Source organism: Balaenoptera borealis (genome assembly GCF_965194805.1).
Source record: "Balaenoptera borealis genome assembly, chromosome: 7".
Taxonomy (NCBI): domain Eukaryota; kingdom Metazoa; phylum Chordata; class Mammalia; order Artiodactyla; family Balaenopteridae; genus Balaenoptera; species Balaenoptera borealis.
Window position 1 is genome coordinate 88,926,439 of NC_138864.1, and position 16,156 is coordinate 88,942,594.

The 16,156-nt window shown below is 41.7% G+C and overlaps 1 protein-coding gene and 1 long non-coding RNA gene across 12 annotated transcripts in view; one reads left to right on the plus strand and one right to left on the minus strand.

Annotated features, from left to right (window-relative positions):
• The window catches only part of LOC309632251, a 60,865-nt gene extending 54,207 nt beyond the window's left edge, over positions 1-6,658 (plus strand). The window contains exon 2 of the long non-coding RNA XR_014246814.1: positions 4,200-6,658. This is a non-coding gene — a long non-coding RNA (uncharacterized lncRNA). The remainder of the gene's footprint in view (positions 1-4,199) is intronic.
• ELMO1 (engulfment and cell motility 1) overlaps positions 1-16,156 on the minus strand; it is a 552,023-nt gene that overhangs the window by 61,555 nt on the left and 474,312 nt on the right. The window lies entirely within an intron of this gene.

The window sequence follows — 16,156 nt, forward strand, 5'->3', positions numbered from 1 at the left end:
GCAGTTGTACAAGTATTATACATCAGTAACATGCCTTACACTGAATCCGGGGTGCCTACCAAGAAACGACACCCCAAGGCTTTTTTTTTTTTTTTTTACCGCAGAACCTGCCTCTTCCCTAGTTAAGACAACCAAAAGTCATACGGATGTTTCTAAATGACTCCCCCTCTCTCAAGAGCACACGTCCTGTGCTCCCATTGGCCAAGTTCCAGCTATTTGTCTTTGGCTAACTGGGTTTCTAAGATGGCTCTGAGAATGGCTCACTCTGGGCACATCATTAATCACTGCCAAACTAAACAGGCTATAGCCCCAGCTGAGAGTACGGCGGTTGGCTCATCACCCCAACACATAATGAACAAACGTGAGTGATGACTACTGGGTAAACACCATGCAGAGAACGCGAGTCACCTCAATGAGTCTTGCTTTAGACGTTACACCTAGGAAGGCTGTCTGACAGATATTGATATCCCAATTGTTTCAGACATATAGTAATTTTCCAATGAGGTGAAGCTTGCTGGCTTTATTTAAAGTGTTAAATTGTAAGAAGGTTAAAATTTGGGTCGTTTATCGAGCATATCCAGCGACTTGTGTGACACTGGATAAATGGATCTGAGCTGTAATAATTCCCATCCAGTAAAGGAAACTTAAGAGTGGCTTTGTCAGTAGTTTGTTAAAAAGGACACTAGAAGGTCTTGAATTATAAGAAAAGGTGCCCCATGGAAAGTCATCCTGTAAAGGTAGCAAATTTAATTATCTCTAATGTTAATGCTACCAGGGATTGAGGAAATCACAGGAGAAAGATAGGAGCCAGTTGCTGAGCCAGATCCAAAGGGATTTATTTTTGAAATTGCCATAATATTAATGATAGTTAAAGCTGGTAAGGGACAAGCCCTAAGTATGTTCTAGGGTATGTACTGACCCATAAGGGGCAGGGCAAAATACATAAATGAAGTTGAGAGAAAACTGGAACACTGAGCAGTAACTAAATGAGTATATTCTGTCTCACTTTATTATTTTGATATATTTCCTAAGGTCCTTTAGCAATATAGAGTGGCAATATCATGAGTTTTACAAACAAGGAGATCTTCGGTAATTTGCTTATCATCTCTGAGTCTTAATTTGTAAATTAAGTTAGAAAAGCCTAATTAAGCCTAAACACAGGTAGGAGCATTCAGTTAGAAAGTGTAAGTGAAAGTATCTAAAATCATCCCTGACACACAGTATGTACTCAATAAGTGCTAGTTTCCCCTTTGTTTTTCTTCATACTTACGGCATGTATCACTTCTACCTTCCATTAAAGCTTATTTTGTACATCTTTGTTAAGCCGTCAAAGTTTCTCAATTTCAAGATTTGTCCAAGTATATATCCCCACAGCACCGTGAAGCCCAGTCAGGAGGGGTGCGACAAGTGCTCACAGAAAAATGACTGAAAAGACTCAACCCATCAGATAAGGGGCACCACAGCATGCATATTATGAGCTCCTGGGTTCGATACCTCTATTAATGCAACGATCACACTGTATGTAACTTATAAATCTACATTTGCTTCTTTCGTTAGACTGGAAACCCTCAAGGGAGACCTAGTCCACAAGAAGTACTCAATAACTATTAGGTGACAGAATCCTTTAATGCACCTTTGTACCTGTTTGGGGGACTCTGTTGATCTGAAGGACTATTTAGTGCATTAGAGGAGAGGAATGCCAACATTCCTCAGCATGAGAACAAAATGTGTGAAAAAGTTTATTGCACATGAACATGCATGGAGCTTGTAGAAAAAGAGTTAAAATACGGAGATGAAAGCTGTGGGATGTTTACATTCTTGCAAAACCAAAAGTGAGTTGAGCGGAAGATGAAGCGAGGTTGTCCTCACAACAGGATCCTCACCTTATGATGATAATGAATTGGGACAAGAATGATCACATTTGCATCAATAAATAGTAAGAGTCTGAACAACTCGTGTCCTATTAGCTCCGCCTTGGGGTAAAGTCTGGGGAGGAGTTTATGACACAGGCAAAGAATGGGGTCATGAGAAAAGATCTAAGTAGTATACAGAAGAGTTAAAATGAGCCTGTGTGCTCCAGTTTCTAGGTATTGTAATTGCTTTCTGATCTCCCACTGGCTTGTGTTGATAATAAACCATGTGGTTGCAACTGGACTCCTCCAGTCATATAGCAATAGTAGAAGATCCTTGACAGTCAATCAATATGGGACTTGGCTGCTCTGAGATTTATATGGAGTTTTAAAGCTCCAAGTCCCATTGAAAGCAAGTAGCATTAACTTGGAGCTCTTCAAACTACCTGAAATTTTATGTCATGTTTTATGAACGTGTGCATGTGTGCTTTTCCACCCCCAGGGAATCCGTTGCTGTCATCAGATTTATAAAGTTGGTCATGATGAAGCCCAAAAGAATCATTGATTTAAAGAGAGTAGCATGAGAAAAAAAAAATGCAAACCAGAGCAAAAGCTGTATGTCTAGCTTTGAGATACAAACTGATTTCTTTGTCTGTAAAACATTGTCTTAGAAGTGTCCTATAAACACCTCTCACACATTTCTAAAACTCAACTTATTATCTTCCTCTTAAAACTGTCCTGCCTGGAGCCTGCCCTATACGGATTTATGGAGTCCTCCTTCAGACCAAAAATAATGAAGTCATCTTAGATGCCTTTCTCTTCCTTAACCTCCATGTCCAATCCTCAAGTTGTGACCCCACCTTCTCCATGTTTCTCAGCTCTGCCCTTTTCCTTTCACTTCTACTTTCTCTGCCTGTTGAGGCTCCACATCCCTCATCTGGACTACTTCAGAAGCCTCCTAACTTATCTCCCTCACTCCATGTTCAACTCCTCCCATCCCTTCTCTACAGTGTTATGAACTCAACACAAATCTGACCATTTGGACCCAAGTGCTCAGCAGCATAAAAGCTAAACTTTTTGATGTCAGAAAAGATGTCCTCCATCACAGGGCCTCTGCCTATATCTTGCCTATTTCTCAAGTTCAGACACTGCCTTCTAGAAACACCAAGTTACTGGTGATTTCCTCGTTCTTCTATGTTGATGTCTCTTTCTGAAATCCTCCCTCTTTAACAGGCTAACTGTTCATCCTTCACGCAAGCAGGCTTGTCACCCATCACAGCCCAGATCTCACTGTATTAAAAGGCTTAGTTCAAGTGAACATCCCCTCTACTTCCCACCATATTGTTGTATTCTCTGAGCAAGGACACTTCCTATTAACTGTGTTAGCCTCAACACCTAGAATATTGCCTAGCCTCCTGAGAATCCATGGTATGCTCATTTTCTTCTGGTTGGGGGATCCTGAAAGCATGATGGCTGCTCTGAAGGCTTGGCCAACAGAACCAGCCGTAGGAAACCATCTCGAAGGCAAAACAGTTCACAAATAAAGGCTCTACTTCTGACATGGAGAGTATCAAACCCTGCTTAATTCCATGAGTCCTGCCCCTCTGATACTGTCCTGAGTGTCAGCCAGCTGAATGACAATTCAGTCTTACCTCAATTTTTTATATGTACCAGCTTCTCCCAAAGTATAATATTATATTATTTCTTCATCAACACAGCATTGTTTGTGGCAAAAGAAGCTAATGACTTGCACATGCTAGGTCTAGGTGACTCTGCTCAATCTCCTTATGCGTACATTTGTTTTTCAAAACGAAGGCTCTTTTATAAAGTTTAAGGCTCCTTGCATCTGAATTTACTGATGTGAAATAGGGATGATAAAACCTACCCCATAGAGTAATTAAGGTAAAACAGATGATACATCTGAAAGCACTTCATAAAGTGTAAGGTGTTATGCAAACATACATTCTTGCTCTCCATCATTTTAGAATGATCAGAAACATATGAGTAAACTGCCTCCTGGTATAAAATGCAAGAACCCAGAAGCACAAGTTGTGAATATCAGACAGCTTCCATTTAACAGAGCACAGTTTCATTGAAAGATTGGCCCCAGTAATAAAAGATTAAATAAACCTAGTTTTGGTAATTGTTCTGTCTTGCTCAGGACACTAGTCATAATATATGCATATTTGAAATAAAACTACTCAACAACGTTATTCAATATATTTATTCTTTTATTTAAGAAAGAGGTGGGGAAAAGGGGGATTGTGTACTTTGAGGGATTCTGGTCAGAAGAGTGAAAACAAAGATAACCAAAGCTGATACCACATTTGGCCCCTGTTTGTGTCCCAGACATACACCCTCTGAGAAGAGAGAAGAACCTTTCAATCATGCAAACCTCCTCAGCTTGCAGCCCAGAAAGAATTCATGAATGAAGAGAGAAAGCCAAGTCGAATCAACAACTTGGAGAACCAGAAGGCTGGACTGCTGTTTTCCAATCTTCCTATCTGAGGCAAGACCAAAAATAGCATGGGGCTTGTGTTGGAAACCCAGGAAATCAAAGCAGAAAAGATGCTAACAGCTGAGTCATGGCAAGTGACCTCATCAACAAGGAGGCTGAAAGTAGCTATAAATGACAGATGATGCGGCTTGATCCAAAAGCAGGAGGTAAAGACCAGAGGGAGGGAGAGGACCAAGGCATTGATGTGATGCCCAGCATGAGACAGAATGACTCATGAAAAACTTCCTTCCAAATATAACTGCTTAAATGAAGTTCAAGGAGGCTGATTTTTAAAAGATGCAATGTTTATGTGGAGGTATCCTTATGCAGTGGGAAGAGCCCTGGTTTTGGAGCTGGAAAGCTCTGGGCTTCAAGCTTTTCCACTTAACCTGACATGGTTCACTTTCAACACCTTTAAAATGGATATAATAATACCTCCCTCCCAGAGTGGCTGTAAGATTAAATGAAATGAGGCACCTAGCATGGTGACTAGACCAGAGCAGGTGTTCAAGAAATGTGTGGAGTCTCTCTTTCTTTCCCCAGCAGACAAGAAGCTTAGTGTAGTCAATTCTTGTGATGTTACTTTCTTCTCTAAGCTTTCCCAGTTATAACATCTTTGCACAAACAGAGAGATTAGATATCATCTAGTTCTACCTTCGACCCAAGCCAGTGATAATCTCTACTATCTCTTGGCATATGGCCCTGCAGCCCTCCTGCTAGAACAGGTGCTGCAAGATGGAGCTTTTAATTGTGAGAAAATTGTGCTGCAGCTGTTGAGATATGCCTACCTCACAAAGAAATAACGTCAGTGTTTTTCAAAATGTAAAGCACTATATAAATGGAACATGAGCAGAGAGGTGAAAATATATCAGTTTATATTAAGTAGTCTAGTTTCCTAAGGCAGTGGTTCTCCCCCATGCTCCCTTCATCAGTAGAATCCCTTTTCAAATAGATCTTACATATCATCCAATACACACAACAAATAAAGGCAAAGCCTGACTGGGTTAAATTGGAGGAAAGGGTCTGTGTTCAGGGTCCTTCCAGTCTGCAACTCCCTCCCCCATTTCTCTTATATTATGAGACACTTGAGCTGTACCCCAGGGCTCCTTGGAAAAAGGCAGCTTGAAATCCCTGGCTTTAAGGAGAGACAGAGTTCTGATATCAGCCTTGTACTTTCCTAGAAAAGGCAGAGACATCACAGAGAAAGGACTGGTTTACAGTGTTATTTGAGCGAAATAGCTCAATTTGAGTCCAAGTAGTAATTAGCTTAATGAAGGCCAAAGCTGTAATTATGACCAGCCTGGTTGTAATGCAATTTGAGACACTTTGGAAGAATTTTGGGGCAGGAAGGAAAATTTAGTGAGATCTGAGGCATACAAGCTGCAGACTGGAATTTTTGAGACATCTCTGAGTGAAACTCACAGGATGTTTTTAGTGCAAATACTACTTGATTGGCTTAGAAGTGTTGTGAACACCATGATCTCATTTATTAACAGCTAAGTATTAATAGTTTCAAATCACACTAACTGATAGTGTGAGCTTGGGTATCAAGACTGTGATCCCATTTCCTTACCTACAAAAATAGGAATCAAATCCTTATTTTGGGTGGGAAAGTACTTCATAAGAAAGATCCTAAAATCATTAACCATAAGATAAAAAACTGTTGGATTTACCTACATTAAATAGTAAGGATATTTTAAAAAAATTGGTAAGTTATCAGACAAATAACTAACTGGGAGTTAATTATTGCAGCAGCCAGAGCTGACAAAGGATTAATACCTAGAATATAAAAAGAAATAGAAAAGTGGATAAAGGACATAAAAATGCAATTCTTAGAAGGAAAAATCCAAACAGGTAAGAAGCACATGAAAAGAAGCTCAAATTCACCAGTGACCCAAGGTATGGAAATTAAAACAACAATGACATGTGCTCTCAGCCATCGGAATGACCAAATGTCCACACCAAATGTTGGAAGGGATGTAGGGGGGTGAGAACACTTATGTGCTCTTTCCATTTAGGAAACCAGTCTGAAACTAACATGCATATATCATATGACTGCGGGACCCAACTCGTGGGTACGCATCCCGGAAATAATTCTCCCACAGGTCCCCAAGGGTTACAAATGAGGATGTTTGTTGAAGAATTTTTTGTGGCAGTGGGGATTGGGAGGTAGCATGGGTGTATATCAACTGGAAGGACAGAAATAAAATGGAGTGAAATGCAGACAATGAAATACTATGAAAATGTTGGGAGTCTACACGGTAACAGGGATCTACCTGAAAATGTAATGTTAAGTAAAAACTAAGAAACATTCTTACTTTTTATATTTGTATTACAGATTTATCATTTATCAAAATAACAATATACACACACACAAATAATAAGATATATTTTATAAGGACACACGTATATTTGAGTTCCAGCATATTTAGGTAGTTCTCTGTTGGGGAGGGGAAGGGGTTTAGGAGCAAGGGTGAAGAGGAACAATAACAAAATAAAAGGAAAGTCTTACATGGACTTATGGTGATAAGGTATGGACCGAGGAGTATGTATAACTCAGATCTGAGGGCCGATTCTTCAAATGTTGGTGAGTTCTTGTGAAGATTAAGTGAAATCTATAAAACAAATTTCCTGGCAATATCGGAGGTGCTCAACACCTCTTTGCTTCCACCATGACTCTTAGGAAATATAAGAGGAATGGAGTTTTCTTTCCTTCGTTTCTCTAACAATTTAATCGATGAAAATAAATGAATCTCAAGAAAACAAGGTACCAAGAGTAGGACTCAGATATGGGTGTAGAAGATTGGTTCTCAAACCTGGGTGCATATCAGAATCACCCAGAGGATTTACAGAAAATACAGATAACCAGGCTCCACTGCCACATCCCCCAGAACAAAAGGGACCATCATCTCTACACAGGGGAGGCCATGGGGACCAGGGCTGGGGTCCGAAGAGTAGAATTTGAAAAGCATTGCCGTCGTGCCTGTCTGTCCACTGTGATCTCTGCCACTCATGTTCTTTGGATCATTGCTTTTAAAACCTTCAACAGCTTTTGCTAAATAAAGCAGCACTGAATTGCTCAAAAAGAAATGTATTTCAAAATATATGACTAGTGTGTACAGTATGGCACTCCATCTGCTCTTCCAAAATACTTGAGTTTTAGAAAATAATGTGTAGATAGGTCTAGAAATTGCTTCCTCCCACAAAACAAAGTAGACTCGCTTTAGGGGGTATGGGAAAATATTTTTTCTTTTGGTTTATCCATAGATAAAACCTTATCTGTAAGAGCAAGCTAACATGCCTTCATTCATTCATTCAGTCCTTCAGTCAACACCTGAGGATGGTTCAACTAACTCCAAGAAATTAGGCATCTGTAATAAAAAATAACTTACACAAATTGAGCGACTTTCCTTCTCTTAGCTCAATATTCAAGCAAGTAAATGTGCATCTTGGGCTGGAAGATCCTAGAAGGCAGAGAATGCAGCTCTCTCTGTTGGGTGTCACTGTGTGTTCATGGACTCCAGCATTTGCTTAATACTGACTAGGACAGTCATTCTTTCGTATGATTCTTTTCTTTCCCACAGCATTTAGTACCATGCAGTCTCTGCCTTTTCCAGTGCTGTTCAGATGCTGGCTGGAGACCTTAAGACTATCCCTGATAAATTCCTGAACCAATCTCTCTTGCCAGTGAGGGAGGCTTGGACTGGCTCAACAGAAGCAGCATTTAGTAAAATAGGAAGAATAAGGGCTTTGGAGTCAGGTAACTCTGGGTTTGAAACCCGGCTCTGTCATCTACTGACTGAGTCTCAGTCTCTTCATCTGCGAAATGGGATAATGACATCAACTTTGCTGGGTTGCTGCGAGCATCACATAGTGAATGTACAGTGCCTGGAACAGAGTGGACCTGGAAAATATGGAAGTGAGGCTGCTGCAAGTGTATTGCTACAAATTCAGGATCTAGTCCTCTTGTGTGAGCTCTGGCCCCCAGTGCTCACAGAACCCTAGTTCACATCTCTATGCTCTGTGATTCGTGCTGGGCTCATGTGGAAGAGTTTCTTCAGTCCAAAGCTCTCATGAAATGGAGCCCTTCCTGAACCCCAATACCATCTTAGCTGCAACTGGAACAACCCATCTGGCCATTTCCAGCCCTCTTTCCCTAGAGGCCTAGCCCCTGTCATCCCCAAATCGCTAGCCAATGGAACTGAGATCTTAGATTCTGTGGACCATTCAGAGCTATACTGTGTCACTACTGGGAACTCTCCATGGGGTGCCAAAAGCCCCCCACCCTCTTTGGACACCGCAGTAATCTAATCAGGATGCTTGGTTCTTCCCTCTGGGCATTCTAGCCCGGGCTAATAAATGTCTAATAGCTTTCTCCTCCATGGGCCAGCCTTAGACTCCATCCTGTTGCCTGGCCTCTAAGACCCAGATCTCGCCCCTTCTCCTCTGTGTAATATGCCCATTGGCCGAGCCATTCAAGAGCCAACACAGGGCTCCGGACCTACTCAAAAAAATATTTGTTGAACATAAGAGTCAGTGATTTCATGAAAATGAATGATGGAGCAAATGAAGTGCGTCATTCCTCATTTCCAGATGAGATTTGGATTGACTGGGTAGCTGGTCTGTTGCCCAATGCAGGCAACCGTCACGTGGCACTGCTTCTGGAGACACTGACCTCATGGAACTCCTAAGGGCTCATGTTTTCCCATTCTGTTGATTTGTGGATATTTAAAACAACTGCCACAACGTCCAAAACTAAAAACAATGTTCCTTAAAACTGAATCATAATACAGTGTTCACTTTAAATCCTAAAACATAATCTCTCACCCAATATATTAATTTATATATCTACATAATGAAATTTATGCATATATACATGCACATATTTTAATGACTATCAATAGATCATTATGATTTTATGCATAAAAGGTTTTTTAAAATTTGGCATAAACATATGCATATTAGGGCTTCCCTGGTGGCGCAGTGGTTAAGAATCTGCCTGCCAATGCAGGGGACACGGGTTCGATCCCTGGTCCGGGAAGATCCCACATGCTGCGGAGCAACTAAGCCCGTGCACCACAACTACTGAGCCTGTGCTCTAGAGCCCATGAGCCACAACTACTGAGCCCGCATGCCACAACTACTGAAGCCCGCACACCTAGAGCCCATGCTCCGCAACAAGAGAAACCACCACAATGAGAAGCCCACGCACCGCAATGAAGAGTAGCCCCCGCTCGCTGCAACTAGAGAAAGCCTGTGCGCAGCAACGAAGACCCAACTCAACCAAAAAATAACTAACTAGCTAAACAAATAAATAAAGTTAAAAAAAACATATGCATATTAAATCACTCTCCACAACGGTAATTTATGAACAGAATTTCAGGTTGTTTTCTGCCATTTAACTTTTTTGTTGTTAGATTGACTATCTTGTCTCTCTTGAACTGTCACCTCTTTTGAGAAGTCCTTTCTGACTCCACTACAAGTCACTCTATTCTCTGTTCACCCAAAGCTCTTTTTATAGGCCTCTATGAGCACATTTAGGTGATCAATTTCCATGTCCTTGAGAAGCAGTGCTGCCTTGTGGTTAGGGGCTGGACTACTGGACCAGACCTGCCTTTAGAACTTGGCTCTGCCACTTAGTAGCTATGTGGCTTTATCAAGTTACTTAACCTCTCTTAGCCTCAGTTACTTCAGCTGTAAAGTGGGGATAATAATGGTACTCTACCTTAAAATAATAATAATAATAATAGTTGTTGTTGTTGCTGTTATTGTTATTACCATAATTACTACTACTCCCTCCCCACCTAGTCTGTGACCTCCCTGACAGCTGATGAGGGTCTGTTTCTCGCACTTGGCTCGAGTCAAGTATAATCATTGGTATACCATAGGCATTCAATAACTATCAAACGAGTTCTCTAAAATCCCTTATTTTCAACACAGAAAAGTTCCCAAAATGTTCTTCAATGGAGCAAGGGTCCAGATAAGATTCTGTTTTAATCTGTTTGAGCTATTATAACAAAATGCCGTGAACTGGGTAGCATATAGCCAACAATAGAAATTTATTTCTCACAGTTCTGGAGGCTGGGAGTTTAAGATCAGGGTGTCAGCCTGCTGTGTGGGGACGCTTTTCCTGGTCCATAGCTGGCATCTTTTCATCGTGCCCTCATATGGTAGAAGGGGCTACAGACCTCTGTGGGGCCTCTTTTATAAGAACGCTAATCCCATTCATGAGGGCTCTGCCCCCATGACCTGAGCACCACCTTCCAAAGGCCCCTTTCCTAATACTATCATCTATGGGGGTTTGGGTTTCAACATACTAATTTTGGGGAGATACAAGTATTTGGACCATAGCGGATTCACTGCAAAAATCCCCATATTTACGGTAGTCATTTATCTTTCAAGGTTGTATATCTCTTGAAAAAGTCCTCTGAGGAAGGATCACATTGACTCTAGGGCATTTGCTGGGCTTTAGCTATGAGAAAGTGCACAGGTAAGGTCTCTTTAAAGAGTGGTAGGACTTCTCTGCATGGGCCAGATCTCCTTCCCTTTCTTAATGGAACTTTCCCCACTCTCCATCAAACACTTGGAATTCTCTATATTTGCTCCTTGCTAATTGCTCTTTTCCTGTTTGAATGAGGCAAATTTCAGGGAAACAAAGTAGGGTATCTATTTAGAGTAAAGCGGTTAAAAGTTCCAATAATAATAAGTAGGTGGTAGGTGTCCAGTTGTCCAACTGAAGCAATTTAACGTAAGAGAGGATGTTAGCTGAATGATCTATTCTTGAAAGCAAAGCTACTGATTCATTAGTTATTTTACTATGAATACATTTTCTCTCAACCTCCAAATTCACAGACGCTCATGAACTTCTATTTATTATTTTACTTCATATCCTTAAAAAAAAATTTTTTTTTTTTTTTTTTTTTTTTTTTACCATTTTTCCCTTTTAAAGTCAGGTATCACAGACAGAAGAAGAAACAACATATAATTGAGTTTCTTTTATCAGCCTCCTCCACCAGGCACTTTAAGAGACATTTTATTTATTCCTGGCTTTTGGGAAAATTTCAGCCTACAGATTATTTGTCATTTTTCTCATTTTGGTCAATTTGTCATTATAATTAGTTTTATTCTTGGATTCTGGGATCTTTTCCTTCTGAAAATTAAGAAACCTTCCCAAACATGACAGAGAAAGAAAAGAAAAGGAAAACAAGGAAGACAAAGAAAAATATGAAAACCTCCATCTTACAAATGACTCTGGCTTAACAATTAACTTGCTTCTGCTGGGAAGGTGTCAAGGGGCAATGGGTGGCCGGGTTCCAGGCGACAGCACACGCTTCCGTTGTGGATGCTGCCCTTGGCTCTCAGCTGGAATCCAGGTCTCAAAACCTCCATTTCACATTTGTCTTTCATGATAGCTTTTTAAAAAAATGGCTGAGGGTTAGCTTAAATCTTCATCTTAATGACGTGTTTCCTATGGAAAGTGCTCATGGAGCTTCTCAATGTACCTTCCATCTTTCTTAAGGGTGATAATAAGTAAGAAGAACCACAATTAAAGCGGTCAGGGAAGATGAATGAGAAGAGGATGTAATCAAGACGGGCACCCCACAGGCATCCAAGGCTTTCACTTTCACAACCCTCTGTGCAGTCTGTCTGGGCTTCCCTACACGCTCTCCCTCCTTCCATCAGGCTTTCCCTATTCCCAGCACACGATTATGAGAACATGTTTCTCGGGCAGTGGAAACATTAGATAATGATCTCACTAGACTGTGAACCCCCTGGTGGTGGAACTATACCTTTTTCTTTTCTACATCCGCCTAGATGCCAATTAATTAATTAATGAAAATAGAGAGAGATTATTCAAACTCCCAGAATAGAACGCAACTTTGAGAACTAATGGGTTCGTTAACCTAACAATGGGTGAAATTTCTTCTGAATTTGGACTCATATCTTGCAGGAAAGTCTTCTATGTCAGTATTACATCCTCAGGTAGAATAGCAAAGGGAAAGAGGAAACTTAGTTTCAGTTTAGAGAAAACAATCCCCATGATGCCACGGCAACTGAAAATCACGGAAGAAGGGGAACCTGACAAAAACCCGGTGATGGTTGGACTTGCAGCAGCAGGGGACCTGGTCTATGGGCTTAGATTTGGCTAGGCTTTCCAAAGAGGAAGAGGTTGGGTGGGGACTTTGGAATTTTCAAGGCACCTTCTGGAATTTAGAACTTCAGTGAATGCATTTTTTTTTTTTAAAAAACTCTTCTCAAGAACAGCAAATTCTAAATAACTTTTTCTGGGACGGGGATCATGCATTAGTTCATTCGATTACGTTCAGGGGGTGTCTACTTTGTTGTCAGTATTGGAAACTGAGAAAGGAACATAGATAAGTGTAATACATCATGAGAAGAACCATAATATACCATAGGTTATTAGGCAGAGAGGTAGCACCAAAGATAAGGTCTTCTGAGTTAGGTCAAGAATGATGTGTAGGAATTTCCCAGGTAGAAGCGAAAAGAGGAGGGACATTCCTGGAAAAGGTATGAAAAAGCCTGGTATGTTTGGGAAACTGAAAATAGTTCTGTATAGCTGGAACACAGACAATGAGGGAACTGGCCAGAGGAAAGACTGGCGATGAAGTTTCTGTAGGCAAATCACAGAAGCCTTCTGTTCCAGGCCAAGGAGGATGGATTCCTCCTGCAGGAACCAAAGCCTCTAAACAAAGAGTTGAGATGGCCTTCTGAGCTGTGTATTAGAACAATTGTTCATCTAAATTCTACCTGTTCCAGTTAGGTTTCACTTCTAATACTAAATTTAGATCTTACTAAACATGTAGATCTCAGACAGTTGTCCAACAGCCCTGATCTTGACTTCATGGTTTAGCTCATCTTTCCTAGGAGAAATGTTCTTCTTTCTTCTTTGGAGGTATGTTGGATCTGGGAACAAGAAGTTTGCAAGTCCATGGGCTGGAACCTGTGGCCACTCAGTATGAATCACCACCACCTTATATGTAGGTGCTTTGGGGTGAGAGTAAAAGAAATCTAAGCTGTACCAAACAAACAAACAAAAACAAAACAAATCAAAAAAAAAAAAAACCCAAAACAAAAACCCAGAACCACAGAGATCTCAGGACAAATATGTCCCCTCTTGGTGCTGCCTTAAAAAAAACACATGTAAACAAAACCAAATGGAAACACTGAGTGGAAATGTGTTTTCTCCTGCTGAAGCAGCACATTTGGCAAACTTTTCCTTAAAGAACATGTATTTGGTAAATACAATGCAAATATTTCATGACAAGAACAGTGTGCATTAAACTTACTGCATATTATGGGGGATAAGAGGAGGGTGGAAAGCATTTCGTCTTGGAGGCGATCAGACAATGGAGGGGGAATGCTGCCCCTGCAGGGTGGAGAAGTGGATACAAAGTGGGCACAGGGGAGACCAGTGGTCTGGGGGATAGCTGATCAATGAAGAAAAACTGAAGGCAGGGGCCATGGGAAAGGTTGTGTTTTCCAGGCAGTGGTCTCAACTTGGGATAATTTCGCCCCCCACAGAACATTTGGTAATGTTTGGCCACCCCAGCTGGAGGTGGGGAGGTGCTACTGGCATCTATGGTGCCGAGCCCAGGGATGCTGCTACACATCTTACAATACTCAGGACAGCCCCCCAACAAAGAATTATCCAGCCCCAAATGTCAACAGCACTGAGGCTGAGGAACCCTTGACACCTTACAAAGTTTCCTGCCTGCACCCATCCTTGGCTGTACTTTCCATGGCTTCATTTGAAGACAACTGCCAGTAGATTTTTTAAAAAAACACTGTAATGTCTAAAAATAAGATCATTTTTATACTTCAAGGAACAAACAGAGCGATCATTTTTTTCATGACGACTCTCTCAGTAAGAGCAACCTTGCCTTCTATACATAGCTCGCAGCCTCTCGGATACTCCCTGTGCAGGGCCTTGCAGGGCCTCTCTGGGCTAGCTGCTGCTGCAGCGAAAGGTAAGACCTTAAATTATAAAAGGATGCTATTCCTGGCAGGTGATGGCCAGAAATTTCCAGGAAAAGCGTTCTCCCTTATGCCCAGCATCCCTCCCACCCCATCATTCAATCCCTAGCATTTGGTCCCTGTATTGCCCCCTACTCATTTCAATTTTCTTGGCCCCAATTCCAGGCCTGAAAGCCCAGCAAGCTTTTTTGCCTTTTCTTTTCACATTGCCCCAACCCCTCTGACTCTGATTGCAAAGACAGGCCAGAAAATGAATTTTCTAACAAGCCATTTTTTAAAAGGCAAAAGGTCCACGTGCCGTTAAGAATTTGGAGCCCGGCCTGGCTATTACCTCCGACAAATCACCTCCTTGTAATTTTCTTCCAACAAATGTCTGCGAGGGCTGCCAGGCTGCAGCAGAAATTGATTTAATGACAGTCTCTGGAACATTAAACACTCTGAGCCATGGTGATGGATGCATCTCCCTCCCAGCGCCCCCCCCCGCCGCCCCCCCCCCCACAGCATCTTTTCCCACCCAGACCCAGCAGCCACATGGAGGACCAAATATGGATGAACGCCCCGGGCCAGAGGACTCAATCTCGATTTTACGTGCGTTCCGTTCCTTCCCATTTCTCTCTGAGTCCCCTTCATCTTCATTCCTCCATCACCAGAACCCAGCTCAGTACTGGGTTGCCTACAACGGTGGGGTAATATTTTTACCTTCCTGCCCTCTTTTTCCTGACCGAGTTACATAAGGAAGATCCCGGCTGCCCAAGGCAGGGAGGCGGAGGGAGGGAAAAGCTCTGAATTCGTGACTGACAGAGACTCTGTCCTCATTTCTACCTTGCTGTGTACGTCTCAGCACAATTCACTGTTGTCAGGACAATGGAAGACTGTCCCTCGGGAGGGCAGGGCTAAGACTCACGCGGGTCCCCTTGTTTTACAAAAGAACTAGGCTTGGGCCTGGAGTGACTGGCTCAAGGTCACGCATTCTGTGAGTGGCGAGATTAGGGCCCAAGTCCCACTGGACTCCTGTCTCTGAAGAGTATGGTGGGCAATTTTTCCTTTTGTCTCACATGTGGCAGGGTTAGGGTAAGTTTTCTCATGGGTCCCCAGAGTCCCATGGGGGAAACAACCCACTCAAACCAGCATTGTTAACTTCAGGTCTTTGCCTTTTTAGCTTTGGGCTTCACTCAGAATTGTACTTAAATCTCACATGATTAAACCTTCCCCTCTCCTCCTCCTCGCCTTACTGTGAAGAAGGAGAGGATGGAAAGAAACCCAGCAGTCAGTGCCTTGTTCTTACTCTACCAAAGGCTGCATTCATGTGTGCTTTCAATATGGAGGGGCAAGTGGGAACCATATGATCTGCCATTGGTAATTGGTACTTTTATTTCACACACTAATTTCTGAAGCCAGAGGTTGTCCTTCAATGTTTCTAAACTATTATGTCCAAGTTCCTATTTGCCTCTCATGATTTGTAGTTTTCTATATATCTAATGCAATGGAATCCCATAATTCATTGTGTTTCCTGCTTTTTAAATTAATTTTGTCCTAATTCCACACATGCTGGAGAAGAAGAAATCCCTGTAACTTATTTTGAAGCAAACAACAAACAATTAGGCCTGAAGAGATTGGTCCCTATAAAGTTGTCTGTAGGTGCTTAGATGCCCAGCCTTTTAGTTTCAAAAATTATAATAACAATAATACTGCCACTTAGAGAGCACTTACCATGTACTAGGCATAGTTCTAAATGTCTTATATGGTTTAATTCATTTAATTGTGTCAACAACCCTAGGAGGTAGATACTATTATGATCCCCATTTTACAGATG